Source organism: Sorex fumeus, unplaced genomic scaffold (genome assembly GCF_029834395.1).
Source record: "Sorex fumeus unplaced genomic scaffold, SorFum_2.1 ptg000054l, whole genome shotgun sequence".
Lineage (NCBI taxonomy): Eukaryota > Metazoa > Chordata > Mammalia > Eulipotyphla > Soricidae > Sorex > Sorex fumeus.
Genome location: NW_026606111.1, coordinates 45146816 through 45158353, shown reverse-complemented (window position 1 = coordinate 45158353; position 11538 = coordinate 45146816). Strand labels below are relative to the sequence as shown.

Sequence of the window (11538 nt, the reverse complement as noted above, 5' to 3'; positions counted from 1 at the left end):
CAACATTCAATCCAGATGGTTTCCCCTTCCTTGATAATTGCCATCCATATTCTTTCTTTCTTTCTTACCTATTTTATTCTCTCTCATACAGTCTTGGTTTCGATTGGTCAATGTTTGAAGAAAGTGATCCCAAACTTTCTTACCTTAGAGGGCTTGCCTCCCTACCGCTCAGCACTCCACACCTTCCCCATGCCCCAAATTTTCTTATAACCTGGTTTAAATAGAAAACTCAAAGATAAATGATTATTACTGTGTAATAGCACTATATTTAAACTACTGAAGTATAAATACAAGAGGAGAGACCATTACAGAGAAACCATGCGGGTATATATTAACAGGTTTCCACAGCATCTACATTTTCTGTTTCTGTAAAAATACTGTCTTTGATTTACTTTTGTCAATCGATATTTTATAAAATACACGATTAAAAGAAAAAAAACACAGAGAATCAACATATATATATATATGTTTGTATTTGAGCTCGTAAATACGTCTAAAATATAAAGTAATCAATGAGGAAAAACAGTTTGTATGTGAGAGAAAGAAAGCCAATGTCTAAAATCACACAGGAAATATCAAAGTCAAGCTAAAATGAGACTTATAAAATTCTACTTGAACACTTTCTGTCATTACTACGTGCTGGTTTTACTAGACTTCTTTTAAGTTTAGTGATGATAAATCTAATTAAAAGCTTTGAAAAGTATTATACCTTACCTGACATGGTCAGAGAAGAGGAAATACCGATGAAAGGTAGACGAGAAGAGGAGACGGTAGGAGAGTAAGTCTGAATACTGGAGCGGCTAAAGACCACAAGTGTCCAGTACAGATGACTGGTCAATGTTGATTGGTCATTTGTCACTGGTCACTTTCCAGTATGATTCAAATTTGTTTACAAACAACCGTATGGGAACCCCAACATTCGACCAATTGGTGGTTGGTTTGGTGGGAAAATGATGTCATAAAATAGGCAGTTAAAGGTAGAGCCTAGCCAATCAGGAGGTCAGATTCCCAGGAAGAATACCGGATTGGATAGAGAGAGGGGTAGAATGAAGCAGGCTAGGGAGATGGAATCCTGCAAGACAGTTATAACAGTTTCAAATTCCTCAGACTATTGTGTTAGAAAACTACTCCCATTATACTCAAGAGCTTACATATTTCATTAACAAATCAGGAAAATTACTAAATAATCATTTTATTGCACTGTTAAAGAAATAACATTCGGTATTACTAGTATATTTTATATAACGTTTACAGCACAGCGCGTACAGCATTTGCCTTGCAGAAGGCCAACCCTGATTCCGATTCCTCTCCCGGCAAGCTACCCAGAATATCTCGCCCTCATAGAAAAAACCTGGCAAGCTACCCATGACGTATTCGATAGGCCAAAACCAGTAACAACTAGTCTCACAATGTGTTGTAAGATGTTACTGGTGCCTGCTTGAGCAAATGGATGAACCACGGGAGGATAGTGCTACAGTGCTATGATTGAAAAAAATGGTGGTTTCTTTCAATATGACAACACTTACTATGATAAGTTGTAGATGAATTGAGATGTGTTAAAATATAAAAATAATGAGAAGAAATTTTAAATGCACAGGTATCTCTATTTTACAAAACAAACAGTTGTTCTCAGTTTAAAACTGTAGAAGATAAAGAAAAACATATGCTCATTTCTGTGAAAATCTTACAATCTGAAAGAAAAGATAAAAAGTAAATTAAGTGATCAAAAAACAAGGAAAACATACAACTAATGTCAATTAATATAATAGGTAAAAGATGAATGTTTTTAATAAATTAGTGCTGTGAAATAAATCAGTATTTAGCTATTAAACTTGTATAGAAAAAATAAGCATAAATTATGATCATATAATCTATATTCAAAGAAGTGTAAATAACTTGTAAACACAAGAGCAATTTTCAAGCTCAGTAGTAGACAAAGAGCACAAATTAAAATGACAAATTAAAATGTGTCCCAAATTACAAACATTTAAAAATCAGGTAACATCTTTTCCTAGCAAAGATGCTAAAAATAGACCTTTTCAAGTTATTTTATTGATAATTAAATCTGTATAATAGTATGGCAATATATACTTAGTTTTAAGCAGTTTAATATTCTTTAAGTAAATTAGCTTTTGTGTGCGTATATGGAAATTCAGGTATCAAACCCATAACCTCACAAATGTGAGGCAAATATTTTACCACTGAGATATGTTTTCAACCATAGTCAGTGATTTTGGTTTTTTTTTCTATAGTGTGAGGGATAGAACCCAAAATTTCATATTTGCAAGCCAAGTGCTTTAGCCCTGAGCTACATACCCAGTCATAAGTAAGTTAGCTTTTTTTTCTTTTTGGGTCACACCTCGCGATGCACAGGGATTACTCCTGGCTCTGCACTCAGGAATTACCCCTTGCGGTGCTCAGGGAAACATATGGTATGCTGGGAATTGAACCCAGGTCGGCCGCTTGCAAGGTAAACATCCTACCAGCTGTGCTATGGCTCGAGCCCTAGTAAGTTAGCTTTTAATATCAGATCTTAAGTTAACAATCAGAAAAGTAGACAAATAGATATAAATGTTCACAACAATATCATCTTAACAGTAAATCATTACAATTATAAAAAACTCAATAAAATGTTATAGTAACTGAAATTTATTTTTTAACGATTATACTTGTATATATACTAATATAAATACATAATTGAAAGACTTCAAAGAAATGTACCTTCATTTTACTTGTATGTTTATTGTGGTTCTTTTCTCTTTTTAATATAGTTATCCCATCAACAATAAAAATTTGGACTTCTGTATGATTTTTTTGTCAAAAATTATATTTTGAAACTTTTTTGGAGATTGGTAAAGGAAAAGGCCCACCCGTTGATCATCGATTTGCTCGAGCAGGCCCAGTAACGTCTAAAGCCCTATTTACTATTGTTAGATCTTTCTCTGGTTTTATTTTTACTTTATGTTCTAATCTTAATGCTACCACCATCTACTCAGTCAACCTAGCTAAACCCTAAGGTCTCTTCCACTTTCTCCTGCACAAGTTTCTGCTTTCTGACAAAAGGGAGGACCTCAGAATGCTGACATCAATCTAATACCCAGGGCCGCAGGAGATAGTGTAGTGCTTATGGAACTTGCCTCACATGCACTCAATTTGACTCCCAGCACCACCTGATTGCCAGAGTATCAAAGGCTGTATAGCCTCGGAGGACCCCAAGCACCATGGCCACGTTTTCTGAGAATTGTCTGTGGAGTCCTCACACCTCCTGAGCATTGCTATAGAGACTCTCCCAGCAACCGAAAAATATGTAATGCCCCAGAAACATGTACTTGTCTTAAATAGGGACCCTCACTTGAGGTGAGGTTCACAAGGAAATATTGTATGAAAACATAAATCAAAGAAGCAGGGGAGAAAGGATATATCATGTGAGAAGAGATCATATATTTGGTGAAATGTGTTAAGATTCAGATGCCCTAGTCTTCCCACCAGGGATATTCCTTCAAAAATGCCCCCATTATACTGGAAGGGTGCTAGAACATTATATGACTGAAACTCAATTATGAGCATCTTTGTAACTGTGTATCTCTTGGTGATTCTAATTTTTAAAGTAATTTTTAAATGCACCCATCAAAATTACCTTTTTACCACTAAATGGGAAAGATACTTTCTAATACTTATCCTGACCAAAAGCTCAACAGAGTGTGACACTTGCCAGGAAATGTCCTCCCTTGCATTTTTCTCATGATACTTATTAGTACTTCACTCTTCTGTTTCTTCCCTCTTCTCATGCCAAATCTTTCCGTCTCCCTTGCAAGCTCCTCAAACATTATGTCTCTATTCAACACTGATGCTCTTTGCCACTTGCTCCTCTTGATTTCTTGTCCATGAACTGATTCTAAAACATAGCATAGCTGCAATTACAATATTCATGCCAAAGACAGTCATTGATGTATCTTTGGGTTTAGCATTCTTCAAGCTATTGGCACACAGGGGAGTAACATTATTTTCCTACAGAGAACACAAAAATAGTTATGCTGGGTTTTAAAGTTCTATCAGTAGTCTGAGTTACAAATTAAGGATATATATTTTTAATGTTTTTTTGAATATCTGTGAGATAGACCATTACAAATCTATTCATAATTTGCTTCCAGTCATATAACGATCCAATATCCATCCCTCCACTAGTGTACATTTCCCACCAATGTTCCTGGTTCCCTAAAGCCATCCCCCAACACCCTACCCCCAACGCCAGCCTGTCTCTATGGCAGGATCTTTGATTCTTTCTCTCTGTCTCCTTTTTATTTTGTGCATCATGGGTCTCGTATATGTACTAAGAGGTCATCATGTTTGCTCAAGGAATTTAGTATTTTTTACAGGAAGCTACGGCTGGAGTAGCTTTGAGGTATGGAAATGACTGCTGAGGCTTCCATAAGTACAGGGCAGTGGGGATGGGATGCCCATTGTGACCCAGAGAAAGCCTGGAGATTTCAGTCACAAAACCCGCATATCCGAATTTTCAGCTGTTATATTTCAGTGAGAGCCATCCTGAGAAGTTGGAAACCAGATGAGGGCATGGTGGCGATTTTCGATTGTGGGAGCAAGTGGCTGCACTGGGTTCTGGTTGGGTGGGCACCCAACTAACCTGCCTCCCTCGATTTACCCTAGTGTGTTCATCCTTTTGCAGGTCCAAGATTAACTGTGGCTTTTGATCTCTTTCAAGATTTGTTTATGGGTCTCTGAAACGAGACCAATCCATTAGCTTGTATAGCTGAGCCAGGGGTGGTTTGTGAACATGGCTCCCACATATCTTTAGGGAGTTTAATTTCTCGGGAAACTTAGTCCTGAGGTGTTGGGATCCAGCCAGCAGCACAGTGGCAATTTGAGGTTATCAGGAAGCATGAAGACACCATCAGACTGTTGATGCACTCACCTAAGAGTCTAGGTGGACTTCCTGGAGGCATTGCACCACCAGACTAACAAAGATTCATTGAATTAATAAGCGAATAATCAACATTTTTAAAATGTGTCACTTTATTGCATTTTAGAAGGGTAAATTCTAACAAGGAAGTAATATTCAGGGTATAATCAAGATATAGGATTTATTCTTAATATGTTTAATAAAAGCTACACATTTTGGAAATTTATACAAAGAAATTTTTATAGTATCTGTCTTCATAATTTACTTGTAAATTACTAAGATATCACTGTATATTCCACTGTTCTTAGCATAGAAATTTACAGACAGAAAGTGCTACGTAAAAGTTCATTTTGGCACTTCTGTTCAAGGTGGTACTGGAAGTACTTGCAACAGAAATAAGGTAAGAAAAATATATTAAGGGTTTTTATGTATGAAAGGTAGCAATAAACTCTCACTATTCACAGCAGATATCATACTCTATTTAAAGAATACTAGAACCTCTACCAAAAAAGCTTCTAGAAACAATAGACTTTCATAGTAAAATTGCAGATTATAAAACCAATACCCAAAAGTGTATGGCTTTTTTATATGCAACTTATGAGAGAGAAGAAAGTGACATGAAAAAGCAATTCCATTCACAATCGTGCCTCAGAAAAATCAAGAACCTTGGAATCTGCTTAACTAAGGAGGTAAAGGACCTACACAACAGGAAATAACAAAGGACACTAGGAAATGGAAACATATCTCCTGCTTATGGAATGGGTGAATTAATATTGTCAAAATGGCAATTCTCCCCAAAGCACTGTACGAATTCAATGTGATCCCTATAAAGATACCCATGACATTCTTCAAAGAACTTGATCAAGCACTCCTGAAATTCGAATGGAACAACAAACACCCACTAATAGCTAAAGCAATTCTTGGGGAAAAAACGATGGATGCATCACCTTCCCCAACCTCAAACTCTACTATGAAGTGATAATAATGAGAACAGCATGGTACTGGAAGAAAGGCAGAGCCGCAGACCATTGGAAATGGATTGAATATACTGACACACAACCACAAATATATAATCATCTAATCTTTGATAAGGGAGCAAGAAATGTGAAGTGGAGCAAGACAGTCCTCTTTAACAAACGGTGCAAAAAAAACTGGACAGCTACATGCAAAAAAAAAAAAATGACTCAGACCTCTACCTAACACCATGCACAAAAGTCAGATAAAAATGGGTCAAAGACCTCAAAATCAGACCAGAATCCCTCAGGTACATTGAAAACAAGGGTAAATCCCTCCACAACATTGAAGTTAAAGGTATCTTCAAAGATAACACTCCACTTGCAAAGCAACTGGAAACAGAGATAAACAAAGGGGACTATCTTAAATTAAGTAGCTTCTGTACTTCAAAAGAAACAGTGACCAGAAGCACAGACTCTGCCATGCGGGCAAGATACTCACAGAAGCCTACCAAGTTCCCTGAGAGTGAGAACTGGACAATAAGAGTTGTTATCTTATCAACAATATCCAATCTCTGGATCTTGGCCATTGATGGGATTACATGGCTCCAGGGGCTGTTCCTGGTTGTAACACTTAGCTACTAGAAGATGGGGGATCTGGATGGAGGGGGCCCAGTCTTGATCTGAGCAGCCTTGGAGATCACATCCCCCTGTCCCGCACACCTGGGTTCTGTTGAAGTACACGGGGCTTAGGTTTATCCAATTGCACCCATCACAGTGCTCCCGAGTCACTTCCATTACTTTGTCTGTCTGTAACCACTTCTATGCTCTCTGCCCCAACCAATTTGTAAGGTCTCATCCTTCTTAGACACTGAAGCTGTACTGTAAGTTATTGCCTTCCTCCTCTCCTTATGTCTTTTGAGCAGTTTACCTTAATGCAATGTCCTTTTGTATAGATACAGGAAGACAATTAATTCATATGCTTTGCAACTTAGGAATTGATTGGCTTTGAATATTATTCACTCCTGGGCTTCTGTCTTCTCAACTTAAGCCTCAGTTGCCCTCACTTCCTAGCACCCCAAGGGCAGGGTCCCGACGTGGGCCTGGATGTTACCAGGGCAAGCCGGTAAGTTATGTGCTAACCTGGCATCGCGATGGGCCAGGCCAAGGTGCCACGATTCTTAACTATAAGTTAAGAGGTTGATCATAGGCAAATGATGTCATGATCCAAAAGTAACGACAACACTAGGGCCCTGCTGCTAGGAATAGGAAAGATATCTTGCCTGAGCACTGCAGTCTGAGATCGAGATGACCCTAGGAGAGCAATTCTACAAGCTCAAAGTATTTCTTACTGTGTCCATACAAAATGATTAATATTATATATGCTTATATGTTGGTTGGACAAGGAGAGGAGAAAGACCTCCTATAAGCTGTTTTCCTGTGTGTCCTGACTAGCTTGGATGAAACTGCTTTCTCCCCTTCAAACTGCCTTTGTTGGGGCGCAGATCGTGATCTCCCTTTAACGACAAAGAGACTCCAGAGACTGCAAACATCAAGCAAGGTTTATTGTAAGACTGGCTAGCCAGGGTCAAGCCGCCTACACAGACACGCAGGTGAGTTAGGTGAGGCAAGACCCCGAACTTCTTCAAAGGGGATCTTATATAGGCCTTCACTGGCCGTTACAGCAAAGCCTGCGCATTTCATAGCCAATAGATTTGTAACAACATATGCTTTCTTAACCAATCCAATTAAGGGTAAATCACTTCTTAGCCTATAGTTTAAAGATCAGCATTTTGGGTTGGTGCCTAGGAACTGACAGGTTTTTAAGGCAGTCCTGGGTCTTGCAACATGGGTCTTGTGAGAGATATCCGGTTATCTGGTCTGACCCCCACCCTTCGAGTACCTGTATCTGAATTCCTTGCTCAGGGGCAGAAAAACCAGTTATTTTGCAGTGCAGGCTCCTATAAAGCAGATCTGAAAAAGCTTATCTAGACCTGTTTCTTGAAAAACAAGTTATTTTGCAATGCAGGTTCCTATTAAGCTAAGCTAAAATAATTCTGGTGGTAGTCCATTTTGGGCCTGTCCCTTACACCTTCAGTAAATGATTTCAGTATACTGAGACAGTTTTCCTTTTCTTTCAGAAACCTAGCTGGTCTTAGATCTGCAGATATCAGGTGCTAGCCAGGACTGATCTTTGGGATGTAGATTCCCAGCTCTACCCAGGCTGGTCTTTGGGATGCAAATCAAGGTGGTTGCAGCTTGTGAAAGTGATTGTGGAAGGTTTCAGTTTGGCTTTGTATCTTCTTTCCTGAGGAGTATTACTACTGGCCTGCTGATGTAAGGAAACAATGTGGATGTAAAGAAACAATATATGGTTTGCTGCCTCAATGTTCTTTCTGTAACTCCTTTTGATGACATCACTGTAATGCCCCTTTTAGAGGTTCTATGATCTATATAAGGGGATCTTCCTGGATCTCAGTGCCAGCACGTGCTTGAGGATTCCTGAGGCCTCTATGACATACATCTCTTCCGTGTAATAACCTGCTGCTCCACGACCAACCAGCCTGACCCCCGTTTCCTTCCATCTCCTGACCATCGCCATCGACCTCCATGGAGTGGGGAAACGGCCTGACCGCCAGCCTTTTATTTTTTGTGTGTTTACATAGGTTCTGCTTCCACTTCCTTCATGCATGAGTCTCCTTCAAGATTGGGCAGAGTGGTCTTAAGCGTACCTATGGCTGGTTGCAGAGGTCTTCAGCTGTCGAGGTTCTACTCAGGGCAGTGAGGGAAATTCACCCCTCCCCGTCCAAGGGGCCCCGGTAAGGAAAGCCAGGTGCGGGGTCAGGAGCCTGTCGTTTTATACATATTTGGAATTAATTTTAGATCGAAAAGTACTTATGTGCTTAGTAATAAATTACTATACACTTTTCAATCACCTCAGAGACCCCACTCTGCTTAGAGAACTAGATTTTTAAATACAGGGCTGTTTTGCCTGTGTGTCATGACTGAGAATCACTCTCAGTAGATATGAAACTCACTATACACAAAGATGCACACAGGCTACTTTGAGTCATCTGTGTTGTTAATGTGTGTTGGCCATTAAACTTCACTGAGACCCCTTAATCTGTCCTTTACAGGAGCCTCATGAGTCTCACCTTCCATTCAAGTTGTACTTGTAATAAGGTGGAATGAAATCATCAATATTCTCCTCACCTCTTCCTTCAGGAGAAAAATCCTACTTACATTCAAGGTGGTCAAATTGCAGACAACACCATCCACCTTTTCCTGGAGATGTACACGGGACTGAGGTGACAACAGCAAAAGGCTCTAGTTTAATGGTTTTAATGAAGGTTTCAGGGAAGGGCATTAAAGAAGACTCATATACCATCTTCCAAAAGAATTATTTTGTAAAACTGATGCCTTGGGTATGGTAAAAGATAATATGGTAAAAACCATATTTTTCTTTCTAGGACATTAAAGTTCTAAATCTAACTATTCAAGCTGCTTTGAAATACATTCCTTGATTTGGAATCACTGTCTGCCATAGGAGTGAGTAAGGACAGCACTCAAAGTAATAAGAAGAGAAAAATATGGAAAAATTAACTCATACTATGTTTTGTAACATATATACTAAAATTGAAATGATACAGAGATTAGCATGGTCCTTGCACAGAGATGACATGCAAACTTGTAAAGTGATCCATATTTTTGTTTCAAGAAGAATTAACAGGGCGACTTTAAGCTAAGAAAATCCACACAAGTACAAAAATTCTACATAAAGATAGCACAAATCCCCATCACAACAATCTCCTCAATGTCAGTGGACTAAATGTGTGCCAATTCAAAGGCACAGAAAGGGAAGATAAATTAGAAAACTGATCCCAACATTCTGCTGCCTGAAGAAACACTTCTGAACAATCAAAGCAACCATGGGCTCAAAGCCAAAGGCTGGAAAACAATTCTTCAAGAAAGAAAAGAACACCTCCACAAAGCTGGAGTGGACATACTAGTATCAGGCCATATGGACTTCAGGTTATAGGTTATAAGAGACAGTGAAGGTCATTTCTTCATGATCATGGGATCTGTACATCAGAAAGAACTCACCCTCCTCACTGTAGGTGCTCCTAATGACAGACCAGCAAAATACTTAAAAATAACTTCTAATAGACTTATAGAAAAACATTGAGAGCAACACAATACTAGTAGGAGATTTCAACACTTCTTTGTCACTTCTCGATAGATCAAACAGACTGAAGCTCAGCAAGGAAATATTTTCTTTAAGGGAAGTAATGAACAACCGATGGCTTAGGGAAGAAATCAAAGAGGAAATAAAAATTTCCATAAACAAATGAGAATGAGGACACGAGCTACCAGAACTTGTGGGTCACAGCAAAAGCAGTGTTAAGAGGAAAGAGTATAGCTCTACCAGAATTCATCAGGAAGAACGAAAGGGCCTGCATGAATAAATTAGAGCTCAAGATTTGGGAAAATGACCAACAAAAGTAGTCCAAACTAGGCTGGAAGAAGGAAATAATAAAACTTGTACCAGATATCAATGAGCTAGAATCCCAAAATACAATCCAAAAGACCAATAAGAGCAAAAGCTGGTTCTTTGAGAAAATAAATAAGATCAATAAACCATGAGAAGCTTCTCAAAGAAACAAAGAGAAAGAACTCTAATAAGTCAAATCAGAAATGCAAAGGGGCATATCCTAATAGAAACTACAGAAATCCATAGGATCATCAGAGATTATATTGAGAATCTTTACAGCAGGAAATGAGAGAATCTTGAATAAATTGATAAATTTTTGGATTCCAATTACCTCCCAAGGCTGAACCAAGAAGATTTGGAATACTTGAACCTATCACTTCCAAGGAAATTGAAATGATGGTCAAAAGTATCCCCCCAAACAGAATCCCTGGCCCAGATGGATGGATGCAATAGTGAAATATTTCAAACCTTTAAAGAGGAAATGCTGCCAACATTTTTCAAGATTTTCCAGGAAATTGAAGAATCATAAATACTCCCAAATAGTTTCTATGAGGCAAAGATCAACCTAATACTCAAATCAGACAGAGACACCACAAAAAAAGAAAATTACAGACTTATTTCCTTGATGAATACAGATACACAGATTCTCAAGAAAATACCAGCAAAGAGAATCCAGAAACTCAACAAAAGATCACACACTATGACCAAGTAGGTTTATTTTGGGGATGCAAGGATGGCTTAACATTCTCTAGTCAATCAACAGAATACACCATCTCAATAAAATAAAGATAAAAGTCATATAATCATATCAATATATGTAGATAAATCATTTGATGAGATCCAGCACCCATTCATGATGAAAAACTCTCAACAAAATGGGAGTTGAAAGTACTTTCCTCAATATAGTCAAAGCAAATTATCACAAACCCACAATAAGCATTATTCTCAACGGGGAAAAACTGAAGGCTTGGAGCAGAAATCAATGAACTAGATTCCAAAATACAATCAGGCACAAAACAAGTTACCCACTCTCACCACTCCTATTCAACATAGTACTTGAAGTATTTGCCATATGATTTCGGTAAAAAAAAAGATATCAAGGACATCCAGATAAAAAAGGAAGAACTCAAGCTTTTACTATTTGGAGATGACATGATACTATACTTAGAAAATCC

At 38.3% G+C, this 11538-nt stretch overlaps 1 pseudogene; it reads left to right on the top strand.

The window, feature by feature from the left end:
* Window positions 1-9482: 9482 nt before the first annotated feature.
* LOC130033927 (uncharacterized) lies at window positions 9483-9581 on the top strand (annotated as a pseudogene).
* The last annotated feature ends 1957 nt before the right edge of the window (window positions 9582-11538 follow it).